The 19,827-nt window shown below is 38.2% G+C and overlaps 1 long non-coding RNA gene across 1 annotated transcript in view; it reads left to right on the top strand.

The window, feature by feature from the left end:
- Positions 1–19,827, top strand: part of LOC111548422 — a 173,094-nt gene that overhangs the window by 39,332 nt on the left and 113,935 nt on the right. The window contains exon 2 of the long non-coding RNA XR_002733401.2: positions 16,100–16,139. This is a non-coding gene — a long non-coding RNA (uncharacterized LOC111548422). The remainder of the gene's footprint in view (positions 1–16,099; positions 16,140–19,827) is intronic.

Genomic DNA, 19,827 nt, shown 5'->3' with positions numbered 1-19,827 from the left:
AAATTCGGTATTGATGGAACGTACCTCAAAATAATAAGAGCTATTTATGACAAACCCACAGCTAATATCATACTGAATGGGCAAAAACTGGAAAAGTTCCCTTTGAAAACTGGCACAAGACAGGGATGCCCTCTCTCACCACTCCTATTCAACATAGTGTTGGAAGTTCTGGCTAGGGCAATCAGGCAAGAGAAAGAAATCAAGGGTATTCAGTTAGGAAAAGAGGAAGTCAAATTGTCCCTGTTTGCAGATGACATGATTGTGTATTTAGAAAACCCCATCGTCTCAGCCCAAAATCTTCTTAAGCTGATAAGCAACTTCAGCAAAGTCTCAGGATACAAAATTAATGTGCAAAAATCACAAGCATTCTTATACACCAGTAACAGACAAGCAGAGAGCCAAATCAGGAATGAACTTCCATTCACAATTGCTTCAAAGAGAATAAAATACCTAGGAATCCAACTTACAAGGGATGTAAAGGACCTCTTCAAGGAGAACTACAAACCACTGCTCAGTGAAATCAAAGAGGACACAAACAAATGGAAGAACATACCATGCTCATGGATAGGAAGAATCAATATCGTGAAAATGGCCATACTGCCCAAGGTTATTTATAGATTCAATGCCATCCCCATCAAGCTACCAATGAGCTTCTTCACCGAATTGGAAAAAACTGCTTTAAAGTTCATATGGAACCAAAAAAGAGCCCGCATTGCCAAGACAATCCTAAGTCAAAAGGACAAAGCTGGAGACGTCACGCTACCTGACTTCAAACTATACTACAAGGCTACAGTAAGCAAAACAGCATGGTACTGGTACCAAAACAGAGATATAGACCAATGGAACAGAACAGAGTCCTCAGAAATAATACCACACATCTACAGCCATCTGATCTTTGACAAACCTGAGAGAAACAAGAAATGGGGAAAGGATTCCCTATTTAATAAATGGTGCTGGGAAAATTGGCTAGCCATAAGTAGAAAGCTGAAACTGGATCCTTTCCTTACTCCTTATATGAAGATTAATTCAACATGGATTAGAGACTTAAATGTTAGACCTAATACCATAAAAACCCTAGAAGAAAACCTAGGTAGTACCATTCAGGACATAGGCATGAGCAAGGACTTCATGTCTAAAACACCAAAAGCAACGGCAGCAAAAGCCAAAATTGACAAATGGGATCTAATTAAACTAAAGAGCTTCTGCACAGCAAAAGAAACTACCATCAAAGTGAACAGGCAACCTACAGAATGGGAGAAAATTTTTGCAATCTACTCATCTGACAAAGGGCTAATATCCAGAATCTACAAAGAACTCAAACAAATATACAAGAAAAAAACAAACAACCCCATCAAAAAGTGGGCAAAGGATATGAAGAGACATTTCTCAAAAGAAGACATTCATACAGCCAACAGACACATGAAAAAATGCTCATCATCACTGGCCATCAGAGAAATGCAAATCAAAACCACAATGAGATACCATCTCACTCCAGTTAGAATGGCAATCATTAAAAAGTCAGGAAACAACAGGTGTTGGAGAGGATGTGGAGAAATAGGAACACTTTTACACTGTTGGTGGAATTGTAAACTAGTTCAACCATTATGGAAAACAGTATGGCAATTCCTCAAAGATCTAGAACTAGATGTACCATATAACCCAGCCATCCCACTACTGGGTATATACCCAAAGGATTATAAATCATGCTGCCATAAAGACACATGCACACATATGTTTATTGCGGCACTATTCACAATAGCAAAGACTTGGAATCAACCCAAATGTCCATCTGTGACAGACTGGATTAAGGAAATGTGGCACATATACACCATGGAATACTATGCAGCCATAAAAAAGGATGAGTTTGCGTCCTTTGTAGGGACATGGATGCAGCTGGACACCATCATTCTTAGCAAACTATCACAAGAAGAGAAAACCAAACACCGCATGTTCTCACTCATAGGTGGGAACTGAACAATGAGATCACTTGGACTCGGGAAGGGGAACATCACACACTGGGGCCTATCATGGGGGGGGGAGGGATTACATTGGGAGTTATAGCTGATATAAATGATGAATTGATGGGTGCTGACGAGTTGATGGGTGCAGCACACCAACATGGCACAAGTATACATATGTAACAAACCTGCACGTTATGCACATGTACCCTAGAACTTAAAGTATAATAATAAAAAAAAAAAAAAAACAAAAAAACCCAAAAAACTAATTGAGCGTATACTTCATACAAGGAACTGCACTACGTTCTAGGGAAGTCTCAACATTAATCTGGTGAAGGGGAAATTGAGTTTCAATTTCCTAATATCGGTTCCTCTCGTGGACTGACTCACATTAACCAAGCTTAGAGACTGATAAATAAACATCAATGTGAATTTGTTAATTTGCCATGAACACTCTTATTTCCAGTAGAATACACGGATGAACTGGCCTGATTACATAATTTCTCCACCCATCTCCAGGATGGGCTGATGCACAGAAAAGTCAAATTATAATTAGAAGACTTTGGTATAAGTCTGAATTAGGAAAAGTAGAAAATTACTTAATTGATTTTAAGAGGTGTCCCTCAGCTAAGCCCTCCATCCTTTCTTCCTTTCTTCTCTTTTCCTCATCTATCCATCCAACAAATACTTCTGGAAAACCAGCTAGATGAGGCAGTATAGCAGAGAGATCTGGGAAAGACTGCCTATTTTTCAAATGACAAATGATCTGTTTGCTAGCCACATGACCTCAGGGAAGTTATTTAATGTCTTAGTGTTGCAGAATCCTCTTGTGTAATAGCACTGGTCTCAACCAGGTTAAAGAAGTTACTGTATGTAGATGGCTTAGAGGAGTGCCTGGCACTGATGATTTACATATCTCTTTAACACACTACTTTCATCTTCTCATTCACTAGGTTGTGCATTTTTCTTACTTTTTTAATGCATTGCAAAATTGAGTTTCAAAATGATTAATTACTTTGCTCTAGGTCATATGGGGTTAGTAAGTGGCTGAGCTTAAACAGGACCAAAAAGTAAATACACTGTTTATTTTAGAAAATCATGGATTTTGGCACTCTAGGGGAAAAAAAAAACCATAATATTTATGCAGACTTTCATTTATCTTTAAAAAATTCAAAGCCTTAAGAGATACAGGGTGGACCCTAGTTTCTTTCTATATTATCAACTTCTGATTGATTTTGTCATTTTCCATATTTATCTCCTGTAATTTGGAACTTCCTCAAATGATACCCTAACAAATGAGATCAATTTTCTTCTGAAATATGTTTTTGAAAGACATTACAGTCATCCCAGACTCAGTTCTTAGTTATGAAACAGTGTATTTGGCAGTTTCCATTGCTTCTGGTTGTGATCAGATTGAATTTCAGACAGTCATCTTTAAGTTATGCCCTAATTAAGATGAATAGATGCTGTTAGATGGCCTGTTTAATCAGTTTCCCATCTGGCATAATTATATTTATGGGTAGGACCTGCTTTTGCTTGGTTTGGGCAATAGCTAAAACCAACAGAACAAGGCAATCACATCTCCTAAGTCAAGACCAGGGCCCACTCTTCATCTTTAATCTTAGCTGGGCAATCACATTTTCAAACCTGCAGAATATGCTTAGTGTGTACTTGCACTGCAGGGCCCCATTAGGCTCATGGCATCCCTCTATCCATCTATTCATGCTTACTTTCATTCATCCCATTCCACTAATTACCCCCTGAACCCCTCAGGTGTGCTGAGCTCTCTATGTCCCACGTTAAACTATCATGAAAAAGAGATAATTCCTGATCTCAAGAAGTTCTTGGTGTAATGGAAAAAGTCTCAAAAGCATATGAATCTTAAACATGAAGCCTAATGCTATTTATTTATTATTTTAAAATTTTAATTTTTAATTTTTGTGGGTACATAGTAAGTGTATATATTTCAGGGGTACATGAGATATTTTCATACAGGCATACAATGTGTAATAATCACATAAGGGTAAACAGGGTATTCATTACCTCAAGTATTTATCCTTTCTTTGTGTTACAAACAATCCAATTATATAATTTTAGTTATTTCAAAATATATAATAAATTATTGCTGACTGTAGTTACCAGTTGTGTTACAAAATACTGTATCTTCTTCATTATAGCTAATTATATTTGTGTACACATTAAATATCTCCACTTCCCCCAACCCCACAACCCTTTCTAGCCTCTAGTTACCATCATTCTACTCTCTATCTCCATGAGTTCAATTGTTTTAATTTCTAGCTTCCACAAATAATTTAGAAAAGGCAAAGTATTTCTGTCCCTGGCTTATTTCACTTAACACAGTGACCTCCCCTCCAGTTCCGTCTAAGTTATTGTAAATGACAGGCTCACATTTTTTTTATGGATGAATACTACTCCGTTTTGTGTATATACCACACTTTCTTTATTCATTCACCTGTTGATGGACACTTAAGTTACTTCCAAATCTTGCTTATTGTTAATATCTGCTGCAATAAACACGGGAGTGCAGATATATCTTCAATATACTGATTTCCTTTCTTTTGGGTATATACCTAGCAGTGGATCACTGGATCATATGGTAGATCTATTTTTAGTTTTTTGAGGAGCTCCCAAACTCTTCTCTATAGTGGTTGTACTAGTTTACATTCCCACCGACAGTGTATGCAGGTTCCCTTTTCTCCCCATCCTCACCAGCATTTACTGCTTGTCTTTTGGATAAAAGTCATTTTAACTGGGGTGAGATGATATCTCATTGTAGCTTTGATTTGCATTTCTATGACAGTCAGTGATGTTGAAAACCTTTTGATATGACTGCTTGCCATTTGTATGTCTTTTCTTGAGATAAGGCTATTCAGATTTATTGCCCATTTTAAAATTGGATCATTAGATTTTTTTCCTATTGAGTTGTTTGAGCTCCTTATATATACTGGTTATTAATTCTTTGTCAGATGGAGAGTTTGTGAGTATTTTCTCCCATCTGTGAGTTGTCTCTTCACTTTGTCGACTGTATCCTTTGCTGTGCCAAGCTTTTTAAATTTGTTATGATCCCATTTGTTCATTTCTGCTTTGGTTACCTGTGCTTGTGAGGTATTACTCAAGAAATCTTTGCCTAGTCCAATGTCCTGGAGAGTTTTCCCAATGTTTTCTTGCAGTAGACTCATAGATTGAGGTCTTAGATTTAAGTCTTTAATCCATTTTGATTTGATTTTTGTATGTGGCAAGAGATAGGGATCTAGCTTCATTCTTCTGCATATGAGATCCAGTGTCTCCAGCATCATTTATTGAAGAGACTGTCTTTTTACAATGTGTGTTCTTGGTACCTTTGTCAAAAATGAGTTCACTGTAAATGTATGTATATTTTTCTAGGTTCTCTATTCTATTCCATTGGTCTATGTGTCTGTTTTTATGCCAGTACCGTGCTATTTTGGTTTCTACAGCTCTGTAGTATAATTTGAAGTCAGGTAATGTGATTCCTCATTGTATTCTTTTTCTTTTCTTTCTTTCTTTTCTTTTCTTTTTCTTTTTATTCTTTTTTAATGGAGTCTTGCTCTATCGCCCAGACTAGAGTACAGTGGCACAATCTCGGCTCACTGCAACCTCTACCTTCCCGGTTCAAGTGATTCTCATGCCTCAGCCTCCTGAGTAGGTGGGATTACAGGCACCTGCCACCATGCCCGGCTAATTTTTTTTTTGTATTTTTAGTAGGGACAGGGTTTCACCATGTTGTCCAGGCTGGTCTTAAACTCCTGACCTCAAGTGATCCTCCCACCTCTACCTCCCAAAGTACTGGGATTATAGGCATGAGCCACCACCCCCAGCCTCCTCGTTGTATTCTTTTTGCTCAGGATAGCTTTGGTTATTCTGGGTCTTTTGTGGTTCCATATAAATGTTAAGATTTTTTTTCTATTTATGTTAAGAATGTGTTTTGAAAGGGACTGCACTGAATCTGTAGATTGCTTTGGGTAGTATAGACATTTGAACAATATTGATTCTTCTAATCCATGAATATAATTTTTTTCCCATTTTTTGTGTTATTTTCAATTTCCTTCATAAATATTTTACAATTTTCCTGGTAGAGATCTTTCACTTTATTTAATTTTATTCATAGCTACTTGAGATTACTTTCTTGATTTCTTTTTCAGATTATTTACTGCTGGCATATAAAAGTGGTATTGATTTTTTAGTATGTTAATTTTGTGTCCTACAACTTTACTGAATTTGTTTGTCAGATCTAATAGTTATTTGATAGAGTCTTTAGGTTTTCCCAAATATAAGATTGTATCTTCTACAAACAAGGATAATTTGACTTCTTCCTTTCCGATTTGGATGCCTTTTATTTCTTTTTCTTGTGTAATTACTCTATCCAGGGCTTCCAGTACTACGTTGAATAACAACAGTGACAGTGAGCATCCTTGTCTTGTTCCAAATCTTAGAGACAAGGCATTCAGTTTTTCCCCCATTCAGTATGATACTGGCTGTGGGTCTGTCATGTTGACTTTTATTCTGTTGAGGTATGTTCCTTCTCTATGCAGTTTTTGTGAGTTTTTATCATGAAGTGATGTTGAATTTTATCAAATGCTTTTTCAGCATCAATTGAAATGATCATACGTTTTTTATCCTTCATTCTATTGATATGCTATGTCACATTGATTGATTTGCATATGTTGAAATATTCTTGCATCCCGGGGATAAATCCTACTTGGTCATGATGAATGATCTTTCTAATGTGTTTTTGAATTTGATTCACTAGTATTTCATTCAGGATTTTTGCATCAATGTTCACTGGGATATTAGCCTGTTGTTTTCTTTTTTTGATGTGTCTTTGTTTTTGGTATCAGGGTCATACTGGCCTCATAGAATGACTTTAGAAGTATTTTCTCCTCCTCTATTTTTCAGAATAGTATCAGTAGGAGTGGTATTAGTTCTTTTTTAAATGTTTGGTAAAATTCAGCAATGAAGCCTTCAGGTCCTGGGCTTTTCTTTGCTGAGATAATTTTTATTATGGCTTTGATTTCATTACTTGTTATTGGTCTGTTCAGGTTTTGGATTTCTTCATGGTTCAATCTTGGTAGGTTATATGTGTCCAGGAATTTATTCATTTCTTCTAGGTTCTCCAATTTACTGGCATGTAATTGCTCATACAGGCCTCTAAAAATCCTTTGAATTTTTGTCATATTGATTGTAATGTCTCCTTTTTCATCTCTCATTTTATTTATTTGGGTCTTCTATTTTTTTAGTATGGTTAAAGGTTTGTCAGATTTGTTTCTCTTTTCAAAAAAATCAACTTTTTGTTTCATTAATCTTTTGTATTGTTTTCTTCATTTCAATTTCATTTATTTCTGCTTTGTATTTATAATCTCTCTTCTTGTACTAATTTTGGGCTTGATTTGCTCTTGCTTTTCTAGTTCTTTAAGATGCATAGTTAAGTTTTATATTTGAAAATTTTCTAATTTTTTGATGTGGGTGCTTATAGCTATACACTTTCCTCTTAGTAAAGTGTACAGCTTGTGCTATACCCTGTAGACTTTGGTAGGTTTTGTTTCCATTATGGTTTGTTTCAAGAAAATTTTAAAATGTCCTTCTTAATTTCCATGTTCTCAGTGTTCATTCAGGAGCATATGAATTTCCATGTGTTTGTATAGTTTCCAAAATTCCTGTTGTTATTGATTTCTAGTTTTATTCCACTGTGGTTAGAGAAGACACTTGATATAATTTCATTTTTTTATTTTTAAAAAACATGTTTTGTGGCCTAACATATCTTCTATCCTCAAGAATAATCTATGTGCTGAGAAGAAGAATTTATATTCTGTAGCCATTGGATAAAATGTTCGCTAAATATCTATTAGGTCCATTTGATCTATAGTGTAGATTAAGTTTGATGTTTTTTTGGTTCATTTTCTGTCTGGATGATCTAACCAGTGCTGAAAATGAGTTGTTGAAGTCTCCAGCTGTTATTGTATTGGGGTATATATCTTTCTTTAGCTCTAGTAATATTTGCTTTATATATCTGGGTGCTCCAGTGTTGGGCGCATAGACATTTACAATTATTATATCCTCTTGCTGAATTGACCACGTTATTATATAATGACCTTCTTTGTCTCTTCTTACAGTTTTTGTCTTGAAATCTATTTTGTCTAGTGTAAGTATAGATGCTTGTGCTTCTTCTTGGTTTCCATTTGCGTGGGATGTCTTTTTCTATCCTCTGTTTTCAGGCTATGTGTTTCCTTGACTGCTGGGTCTTGTTTTTTTGTTTTTGTTTTTTTTAAATCCATTCAGCCACTCTATGTTTTTTGATTAAAGAGCTTAGTTCATTTACTTTTCCTTTTCTCCTCTCAAGTTCCAGTAGAACGAAAGTTTAGTCCATTTACATTCAAAGTTATTATCAATAATAATAATATCGATTACTCCTGCCACACCTACTCCTCTCTTCTTAAAATCTTCATAGGCTCTCCATTGTAGAAAGGATGAAGTTCAGCTCCTTAGTATGGCACAAAAGACTCCCCAAAATATGCTTTCTGTCTACCCCTGTAGCTTGATCTTCTGCCACCCCACAATTTTTGTGCCCTGTACTTGAGCTACACCTATTTACCTGTCCCTGAGCAAGCTTTGTTGAGCTTTGCCTTCTTGCTTTTGCCCGTACCACTTACCCACCCACAACTCCTGACCAGCCATGGTCCTTCATACTATAGTTGAAACTTCACATTTTCCCCCAATTCTCCACTCACAAGCAGAGTTGATCTGCAGACTTGCGGCTACCACTATGCCTAGAATATAAATTTATATAGCACTTGTTACACTCTTATACCTAATGGTTTCTAGGTCTGTTTTGTCTTTCTAATGGTCTATAGTTTGTTGAGTGAAGGCATGGTTTATTGTCTTTTTCAACACTATGTCTCCATTTCTTGCTCAGTATGTGTGTGAACCATAGAAGGCACTCTTTATATAATGGTGATGAATATATGTTAACTATAAGCCAATATGTAGGAGATTATTTTTTCTTTATGAGAAAGCAAATTCTCGGAACTTTGGAAACTAATCATGTACTGGGAATATTGACTTCTCAGCCTATGTTTGCTGTGTTCACCCTGAGATTGAGACCAAGCTGGGCATGTCTTGAAGATCAGATAAGTAGAACACTAGGTATTCTTAGAAAACAGATTGCATCAAAGGAAGAGTTACAAATTTATTCTTAGGAAAACTGGGAAAATCAGAGAGGACGAGTGATTTTGAGTACAATGCAGTGCCTCCTATTCTATGAAGTAAATAATAACAGAGATTACTGGAATTTATGTAAGAGTTTCAGAGGCATTTTTTAGCAAAGAAAGGCCTTCGTAGGGGTGGAAAAATAATTATTATACTTACTTGGGATAACACTGTTGAAACACATGTAGGGGAGACATATTGGCTTAATCAGGAAGCCAGGCAGCCTAAAGCTGGAGAGAGAGGAGAGAGAGAGAGAGAGACACTAAAGAGAGAGAGAGGAAGAGGGAGAGAAAGAGAAACATGAAAGAGAGAGAGAGATACAGGAGATGAAAGCTCATCTGCAGGGCCAAATAGGCAGATAAGGATTTGGGAAACGTGGTGGGTATGTGGAGACTGAGCCATGAAAAATGTCCTTCAGGATCCCCTGAATTATTTGGGAGAAGGTTTTGTTTCTTCAAAATGGGAGAAAAGCAGAAGCAAAAAAAAAATGCTATCTTTTTTTTAAGTGCTTACTACCCTACTTTTTACATATCCTTTCTGTCCCTTTGGTGTGGGCTTGGAAAACAAAATGACACAAAGCTAGACATGATGTGGTCCTTGCCAATTGATGGACCGGGACATGAATAGGTAAAAAGGTAACCATACAGAACTACCTTAGGAGTTCAGGAGAAAGGTGTCTTCTCCTTTCTAGCTCAAACCTCTTGGCAGATGACTTTTAGGATTTAATAGTGCCAAAGGGGACCACAGGGACCTGGAACTAACACCAGCAGTGAGTGGGTGGCAGAAAGAAGTCAGATTTATTGGGCAATATGTGGACCCAGGAGCTACTATTTTGTCTCTAGGGAAAGCTAAAAATGGGAAAAAATAATTCCTTTTCACAAGGCTTAACTTTGCATCGGCATGTGCCATTGTTGGCATCTGACAAGTGGCTAATTTGCAAGGTTGGGTTAAAAATTTAGGTAATTTAGTTTTCTTTCACTTGAAAAGTTCATGTGAATGGGAAATAATAAAGGTGTGGGTCACATGGCAGCCCAAACAGACCCGGTGCAAAACAGAAGCAGTGAGGACTGCTTACACTGTTGACTTGAGAGAATGTCTTCAGAGGTCTAATTGGGAGTTGTGTGCCTAATATTGACAAAACAATGATATTGGCCTCAGTTGCTTAACTGGAAAATAAAAAATGGGAATTCACCTTCAAGATTCTCTTTGGTTTAATCACTCTGGCCACAGCATTTCCTGCTCAACTAGACAGTGAAAAGAGTCTACCAGCAATTCCTGGCATCTGACACATAAAAATAAAAGTCAGGGCTGGGCGTGGTGGCTCATGCCTGTAATCCCAGCACTTTGGGAGACTGAGGCGGGTGGATCACAAGGTCAGGAGTTCAAGACCAGCCTGACCAAGATGGTGAAACCCCATCTCTACTAAAAATACAAAAAAAAAAAAAAAAAAAAAAAAAAATCTGGGCATGGTGGCAGGCACCTATAATCCTAGTTACTCAGGAGGCTGAGGCAGAGAATTGCTTGAACCTGGGAGACAGAGGTTGCAGTGAGCCGAGATCACGCCATGCCACTGCACTCTAGCCTGGGCGACAGAGCAAGACTGAGTGTCAAAAAAAAAAAAAAAGAAAAAAGAAAAAAGAAAAAAAGAAAGAAAGAAAAAGTCAGGCCATTCAACGGGGATTGATTTTAAAAAACCAAACCACCACCACCACCACTGCCATCACCCTCAGAAGGACCTAAAAATGTGCACTTAAAACACGAAGCCTATCTGGATAGTTAGGAAATCACAGCATCATGTTCTTTATGAGCAGAGAGGAGCTGCCAAGTTCATTCAATCCAGCGCCCTCATTTTATAAGTGGTAGATCCAGAGAAGGGATGGAGTTTTGATTTAAATAATTCACTAGGTTGTTTGCTATCTCTCAGTCTGAGTAGAGTAACTATCAGGAAAACAGTCTCTGGATGAAGGTTACAGCCTGGTGGGAAAGATTGTGCAGTAATTTTTTTGGTTTCCTCAAGATACAAATGATTTAAGTAAGACAGTAGTGCCATGCTTAACTTTTATCAGTGGCAAAAATTCTCAGAAGTTTCAGCTCACTCATTTTTCTTTTCTTTCTCTTTAGGGACAGAATCTTACTGTCACCCAGGCTAGAGTGCAGTGCCACAATCATATCTTGATGGAGCATCAAACTCCTGGGTAAAGTGATCCTCCCACCTTAGCCTCCTGAGTAGCTAGGACTACACAAGCGTACATCACTGTGCTGGCTAATTTTTAATATTTTTTTGTAGAGACAGAGTCTCACAATGTTTTCCAGACTAATAATTCATTTTTCTTGCTAGTTTTTATTCAGTTCTCAGTTTGAGAGGAATTAATGCTGCAAAAGTTTGGATAACACCTGCCATCCTCTTAGTGGGCATTTATCATTTTCCAAGTCCTTTTTTCACTTGAGGAACTGTTTCTTATGTCTAACATGGTGGTTCTGGTGAGGGCTGTAAATCACAGTGCTTGTGGGGCATCAAATGACCTGCGTAGATCAATCCCAATGTTCAGTCAACTTTGTTGGTTGGCTCAGTGATCAGTGATGGGTATAGGATACAATTCTGGCCAATCATGGAACTTGCTGAAATTTTTTCTTGCTGGAGCTAGAGGAAGGACACTATGTTTCCCTGGTCATGAAGCTGAAGGGTGCACACTTAGATCTACTTTTGTTAATGGTTCAGCATTGAGGAGCAGCTGGCAATAAGATGTAGAAAAGACAGACCAAACAAAAGAAAGAGGGAGTTGTTAGTATTGGAGGCCCATATCCAGTTATCCTGGAGGCTGTGTTCCCACCCTTCCCTTTTGTAGGCTTGCCTATGGGTGACCCCAAATTCTCCTCTCTGGCCTAAGTAAGCCAATTTCAGTTGACTTTCGGTCATTGTCATATGAATTAACAAAAGTATCCTAATACTTTCCATTCTTCCCCTCTGTCCTTGATTGTCTCCTGTATTTGAGTCATTAAGTCTGTTGTAGGCAAAATAATGTCCCCCCACCACCAAGATGTTCACATTCTTTGTTAATATGCAACTTTAAATGGCAAAAATGACTTTGCAGATGTGGCTAAATTAAAGATCCTGAGATGGAAAGATCATCCTGGATTATCTGGGTGGACCCACTGTAATCACAGTGTCCTTATAGGGGAACAGGGAGGCAGGAGAGTTAGGGGAGATGTGAGGATAGAAGCAGAGGTTGGAGTGATGCAGCCATGAGTGAAGGAATGTGGGCAGCCTCTAGAATCTGGGAAACGCAAAGGGATGGTTCTTTCCCAGAGCCTAGAGGAATCAGCCCTGCTGAGCCCTGTGTTTGTGGTAATTTGTTTTGGTAGCAATAGGTAACTATATACAATCATTAAAATTGTTGAGTATCAAACCAACCCCCCTAAACTGTTTTTCTCTAATCTCTGTCCTGCCTGGGCTTTGCCAAGATCTCACCACACATATTGGGCTGGCCACCTATATAATAAAATCTGAAGGTTTCCTGCGGTCTTGCAGAATATCTATTTGCTAAAATTCTTTAAATAAGAAATACATATTTTTTGCATTATGATTTTAGGCTTGGAGTGAATATTCTTTGTGGAAAAACAAACATATTGACTTCAATATATTGAAAATTATTAAATGAGTCCTTTCTCCAAGCAGGTATTGGTGAGGTGGGTTGTGACGAAGCTAGATCTTGAAGGCATATGCTTTCAGCTATCTATGTGGTGGGGAGAAAGATTCTAAAAAGCCAGGATTCTGAAAGCGAACTCCTAACCTCATGATATCACAAAGCCAGACTTGGTTTCAGCAGCTGGAAGTGCCAGTGTGCTTATTTTTGTCTCATTATGTTTGCAGTGTACTGAGAGTTTAGTTTTCAGTCTGTGTAATTTTAACAACTTTAAGTGCTCCCAGTTTCCTCATTTGTAAAATGAGGATTAAATTAATATGTAGCTCATTTGGGTTTTATGAGGATAAATGAGATAGTGAATGCAATTTTGTTAGCACAGTGCTAGGTAAGTAGCAAATGTTCATCGAAGTCCAGCAATATGGTGAACTGGGGACCATAGGGACCTGGAACTAACACCAGCAGTGAGTGGGTGGCAGAAATAAGTCAGATTTACTGGGCAATATGTGGACCCAGGAGCCAAAAAGGATGACCATAATAGGAGGTAATCTAGGCCCCCGTTTAGTATCAGAGAGGCCCTAGCAAGGGAAACAAGCATGTGGTGGAAATCAGGGATATGAAGCACTGGGTCAACTCTGAGAGAAGAAGTCTCTAGATGGCATGACACACTACTGTGGAAGGTGGCAAGATGGCCTGGATCTCAGCTGTTTGGAAGACAATGATTCAAATAAATCAGGCATAGGCAGCAATGTCAGGGTCCAATGACATAATTAAGGTCCAAGGTGGGAGGACTTGATCTTGAGTGGTCAGGATGAAAGTGCAGTAACTGGGGCAGCAATGTTAGTCCAGGATGGGGGTAAACAAAGGAAGCAGCTTGGTGCTAAGTCCCATGGTGTTCAGTGCTTCTTAAATCCTATCGCCTATAGTACTGGTTCCAAAACCTCTAGAGTGGAAGAGGGTGTGGGAATAGGAGGAGAGGTTGAGCTCATCCACGGACATCAAGTTCTTCCAGTTTTGGGGAGAGGAAGGTATAAGATTCTCCCTGGGGCCTGAAAGCTTAAGGAGATGAGTAACTCCTCCCTTCTCAGGCCCAGTCCCAAGAAACAAGGCTACTTGCACCAGCAGCATGCTGACAGCAAGATAGCAGAAGCAGGAAGAGAGCCGGTCAGAAGACACCTGGTCTGGCCAGAAGACACGTAACCCTGAAGATTTAGAAAGAGGCCATCCGGGTACAACTACATCAGACTAGGACACTTCCTGTTTACATCAGGCTAGGATACTTCCTGTTTACATGAGACTATAAAACCTTTGCCCCTCCTCACTTGGGACTGATGCCATTTTAGGCCTCAGCCTGCCTGCACCCAGGCTCTCATTAAAACACCGTGTTGCTCCACACTGCCTTGTGTTGTCTGTTGGCAAACTCTTGAGGTTCAAACCTATATAAGGAACTTTACAGAAGGTAGTCAGCAAAAAACAAACAAACAAAACAAAACAAAACCAAAAACAAAAACAAAGAAACAGACATGTACTTTATCTTAAGATAAAGAAAACCTATCTTTCTTAAGACTAAACAGGTACAAAGCATTGGGATTATCCACTCCTTCTGAAGGGCAGCAACTCCAAATGATCAAACATTAACACTGAGACGGACCCGAAAGATCATATCATACAGCCACCTCTTTTATAAAATCAGTATTACTCAAAGACTGTTACCTGGACCACCAGTTTCAGCTTCATTAAAATGGAAAATGCTTGGTCTCTAATTGAGTATCCTAAATCAGACTCAGGGAGTGGGGAAGGAGGGTGAGCTAGAAATGTACATTTTAACCACCTCTCAGGTGATTAGGAACTACAGGTTTTGTGGTTCTTAACTCTGACTGCCCATTAGAATCACCTAGGTATGATATCCTAACCATGGGCCAATTGAACTGGAACTTCTGAGGCTGGGGCTGAGGCTCAGGCAACAGTATGTTAATGAGCAGCCTGTGTTGAGAACTGCTGGCATAGATGGTAGTAAAGTGATTTTCCTAAGGACACTCAATAGAATAGTGGTAGGGCTGGAATGAAAATTCAGTCTTTGTTGAAAAGCAAAAGAAAGTGTGGTCTTTGAAACTGTGTGTACAAGCATCAGAATCAGAGGATTGGAATCGGTGATTTGAGAGGAAGGGCAACCAGTCCAGTGAAAGCAAGGACTGACCTGGAGCTATTGGCTACTTTTGTGTACTGGCCATTACCTGGCATGCCGTGGGAGAGTTTGTGTTTAATCAGGTGTACTGACAGAAATGAAATGAAATTGCTGCAAGAAAAAGCCACAGCAAAAACAATCCTTAGCATTAGAGTGACCAAAACACTGTCTTGCTATCTGCAAATCCCATAGCCCCGGGTCACCATTCAAATCGATGAGTAGGTATGTACTAAGCTGATTGTGAAGTTGAGGTGGAGAGCTTAAAAGACCAAATGCTAGAGGGTAGATAAGAAATTAAATGTGTATTATATCCTCCTCTTTTTCTGAGTGTATGATTTTGTGTTAGGAAGGCAGGTACATCTCAACTTAAATATTTACTCGTCTTTCAGCGCCTTAGCTCCAGGCACAAATTAAATTCCTAGGCTGCAACAGTGGAAGAATTTAATCTGCTGTATGTTCCAAGGATGATGCATGTTAGGTTTGCTTTGCCTTCCTAATTTCTTCTTTTAGATAACTGGTACTGATTGTAGTGTGGACTGTCAGTAGACTTGAGCAGTGAAGGACCTTCTCTGAAAGTGGCTGCTCCAATCTTCATTTTTGTCACTGCCTTAGTTGTGAGTACTCCTTGATGCTGCCACTATACAGATGAGACCTGGACACTCAGAGGTATTTTTTGTTTGTTTGTTTGTTTTTTGAGATGGAGTCTCACTCTGTCGCCCAGGCTGGAGTGCAGTGGCGCAATCTTGGCTCACTGCAATCTCCACCTCCCGGGTTCAAGCGATTCTCCTGCGTCAGCCTCCTGAGTAGCTGGGATTGCAGACACCTGCCACCACACCCTGCTAATTTTTGTATTTTTAGTAGATACGCAGTTTCACCATATTGGCCAGGCTGGTCTTGAACTCTTGACCTCAGATGATCCACCCACCTCGGCCTCCCAAAGTTCTGGGATTACACATGTGAGCCACTGCACGTGGCCTCACTCAGAGGTATTTAGTCCAATCCAATGCTGTTCATTGTATGATGACTCACTGAAGAGTTAATATATTCTTTTATTTTTCTTTCCTGTTTTTCAGAGAAAGGGACTAGAAAATCCTCTGGATGGGCCTTCAAAGGGTAAGTTGCTTTGGGATGCCAGTTTCTTCCCTGCAGAAGGTGGATGGGGAGCATACAGGATCTTTGCAAGGCAGTTCATTATTATTATGGTGAACAAGTTCAGGCTACCAGAGTATTTCTATTGACTTAGGAAGAGAATAAGATCTCTAGTCTTATGAGAGTCTGAGGCTTCTAGAAGCAATCCATATAGCTATTCTGAAGCAAGTGGATAGTGGCCTGATCTTCCTACGATCCAGGTGCTTCAGTTCAGGTATTAAGGCATGGCAGGGACTAGAGTGAAGTGAGTGAGGGACTTGCCTTGGGTACCAAGTATTTGTGGCTCCATAAATGTACCAATCAAGATAAATAATTTTGATACAATGTGTTAAAAATAACAAATAATGCAAAAATGCACTCTGAACAAAATAGCAAAATTTTGAATAAAGACAGGATCAGTGGTCACCATATTGAGCCATACTAGGGTTTAACACAAAAGGAACAATCAGAAATACTGTTTTTTAATAAGATGGAATATGGCAAATGACAAATAATAAAAAAGTGCCACAAATCAGCTCCAGATGAGTTGCAGATCTGAATGTGAATGATAATAAATATTCTGGAAGGAAAAAAAAACCTAATAAACTGGGAGTAAGTTTCTGGAACAGAACTCAAAAAGCACTAACCATAAAAAAAAACAAAAAAAAAAAAAAAAAAACAAAAAAAAACTTGAGAAACTTAACTGTGACAAGATTAGATACTTCTGTTTATCAAAAGGCACTATTAGGAGGATGAAGAAGCCATTCAGAATGGAGGAAATATTTGCAATTCAAATATCTGACATAAGAATTAAATCTCACATATTAAGAGCTCCTGCAAATAAAAATAAGAAGACAGACAACCTAATAAAAACATGAGCAATAGACTTGAACAGGCATTTCAATCATGTATAGCTAAGTGACAAATAAGCATTTGAAAAATAGCTTATTTTCATTAATTATCAAGGAAATGCAAATTAAAACCTCAGTGTGATACTCCTGTAGCTTGCATTTTTCTAGAATTTTATATGAATGGAATCATACAATATGTACCAGAATGGCTAAATAAGAAAAGCATATAATTCCGAGTGTTGATGAAAAACAACTTGAACTGTCATACACTGCTAGTGGGGGTTTTATATGGTACGAGCAGGATGAGGCAGGCAGATCACAAGGTCAGGAGATCAAGACCAGCCTGGCTAACATGGGGAAACCCCGTCTCTACTAAGAATACCAAAAAAAAAAAATTAGCCAGGCATGGTGGAGGGCACCTGTAGTCCCAGCTACTCAGGAGGCTGAGGCAGAAGAATGCGGTTGCAGTGAGCTGAGATCGTGCCACTGCACTCCAGTCTGGGTGAAAGAGCAAGACTCCATCTCAAAAAATAAATAAATAAATAAATAAATAAATAAATACATAAATAAAAATTAAAAACTGTTTGATAATATCTTCTAAGGCTGACCTAGTACATCCTTCCTGGCCAAGCAGTTCCAACAGAAAGGCTTACACATGCTCATCAAAAGACATGCACAAGAATGCTTAACATCCTTAGTTATTACGGAAATGTTAATTAAAACAATAGTAAGATAGCACTGCATACCCATCAGGATGTCTATTAGGTATCTGAAAGAATGGACTCTATCAAGTGTTAATGAGGATGAGGAGCAACTGGAACTCTCATATATTCTTGGTGGAAATATACAGTGTCGAAAACAGTTTTAAAGTTTTTTTAAAAAGTTAAACGCGTAGCTACTACATGACCCATGAATAGGTATTTACCCAAGAGAAATCAAAGCATATGTCCATACAAATGCTTGTACAGAAATGTTCATAGCAGCTTATTTTTTAATAGCCACAAACTGGAAACAACCCCAGTGGCATCAACAGTGAATAGACAAGCAAACTGTGGTGTATCCTTACAGTGGAACACTGTTCAGCATTACAAAGGGAATAGACCACTGACACATACAACAACATGGATGAATTCCAAAATTATTCTGCTGAGTGAGTAAAAAGTGGCAGACAAAAAAAAAAAGCATGCATATTGTATGATTCCATTCATATAAGATTCTAGATAATGCAACATAGTGATAGCAGATTGGTGATTGTTTAGGGATTGGGGATTGTAGGAATAGGTGGGGCTGGGGGAGGAATGACAAAGGGGCATGAGGAAACTTTTGTGGGTACTGGATTTGTTTATTATATTAACTTTAGTGATAGTTTTGTTTATATGTGCATGTCTGTGTGTGTGTGTGTGTGTGAGAGTCAAAATTTACCAGATTGTGAACTTGAAATATGTGCAGATTTTTATGTGTTAATTATATCATGATACAACTGTCTTTAGAAAACAGTTACATGAAGGCTTTGCTCTCAAGTTTCTCCTTGCCTAGCAGTAGATAGGCAGATAAACATATCATTATAATGCACATGTTCAGTGCAGTTATGAAGGGCTTTGGCAAGATGCAGAACCTAGCCAATTTAGGAATACTTGGAGGAATCAGGGAAGGCTCTGGAGAGGATGTTTGGTGAAGTGTAGGGAGTCTAAATGACACAGTTTAAGGCAAACCTGGAGATGCAGTTAGAAACCAGCTGGTGAAGGGTGCCGCTTTAGAAAGATGTAGACAAGGAGATGCATAAGAGCAATGAATACATTAATAATACTAACCACAATTTTGGGAGGTGGCCTGATTTTCTTGGTGAGATTTATGATTCCCAAATCTCATCATTTAAAGATCAATGGACCTTGATTGAATGAACAGCCTCATTCATTGGCCCTCCACTCTACTGTTCACACTGTATGTCCTAGAAAAATAATATGTCCCAATATAAAAATGCTAGTTCCATTTTTAATACAGCTTGAGTGTTCATTCCAGGCAGGACAAACAATTTGTCTCTATGCTTTTATATTATCTCTTTTTTTTTTCAACTTACTTTCTTTGAATATAGTAAAAACACATTTTCTACCTAGCAAGATAAATTAAGGTTTTCTCTTAAACTTGGGGTAAATGATGTAATGTAATGTAATCAACTTGTTTAAAGGTCTGGGGAAGACATATCTATGGCAACCTTCCCAAGTCATTCTGGTGAATATCCTAAGTCTAATTTGCCTTCAGATGACTTAGTTGGAATGAGTAGCAGAGGAAGGAGAAGAAGTAGTAGGAGGAAAAGGAGAAGAGGAGGAAAGGGGAGCAGAATGAGAATTATGTGAAGCCCCACTATTAAATGCTCAATAAATAATGTAATTAAATTGCTATCAAAGATCTTCCATGAGTGTTTATTGGAATTTGCATTTGTCCTGGTTTTGTAATTGCAAAAAAAGCCAGAAGGAGATTGACATTTTGTTTTGTTCTCATTCTATGTTATTTCTTCCAGAGTACAAATAAGTCAAATAATGGATTTTATTTTCTAAAGTTCAGAAAGTAAATTTGTTGATATTGTGTAAGTAAACAGGCTCTGACTCTCAATGACTTAAAATAGCTAACATTATTATGTACCTCTACTGTTTTATTTATCTCATTTTCTTCAGTCTCCACAGAAACCCTACAAAATCACTTTTGGTACACAGAAGTAAAAAGCTTGTAAGGATAGAGATTATCTAGCTTGCTCAAAGTCAAATCGTTAATAATTGTGCCTACCCAGCTTAGCTGACTGGAACCTGGGTCAGTTGTAGCCATAA

The sequence above is a fragment of the Piliocolobus tephrosceles genome, chromosome 6 (assembly GCF_002776525.5).
Source record: "Piliocolobus tephrosceles isolate RC106 chromosome 6, ASM277652v3, whole genome shotgun sequence".
NCBI classification, from domain to species: Eukaryota; Metazoa; Chordata; class Mammalia; order Primates; family Cercopithecidae; genus Piliocolobus; species Piliocolobus tephrosceles.
The sequence above is the reverse complement of the archived record's forward strand: the minus strand, read 5'-3'. Positions and strand labels throughout refer to the sequence as shown.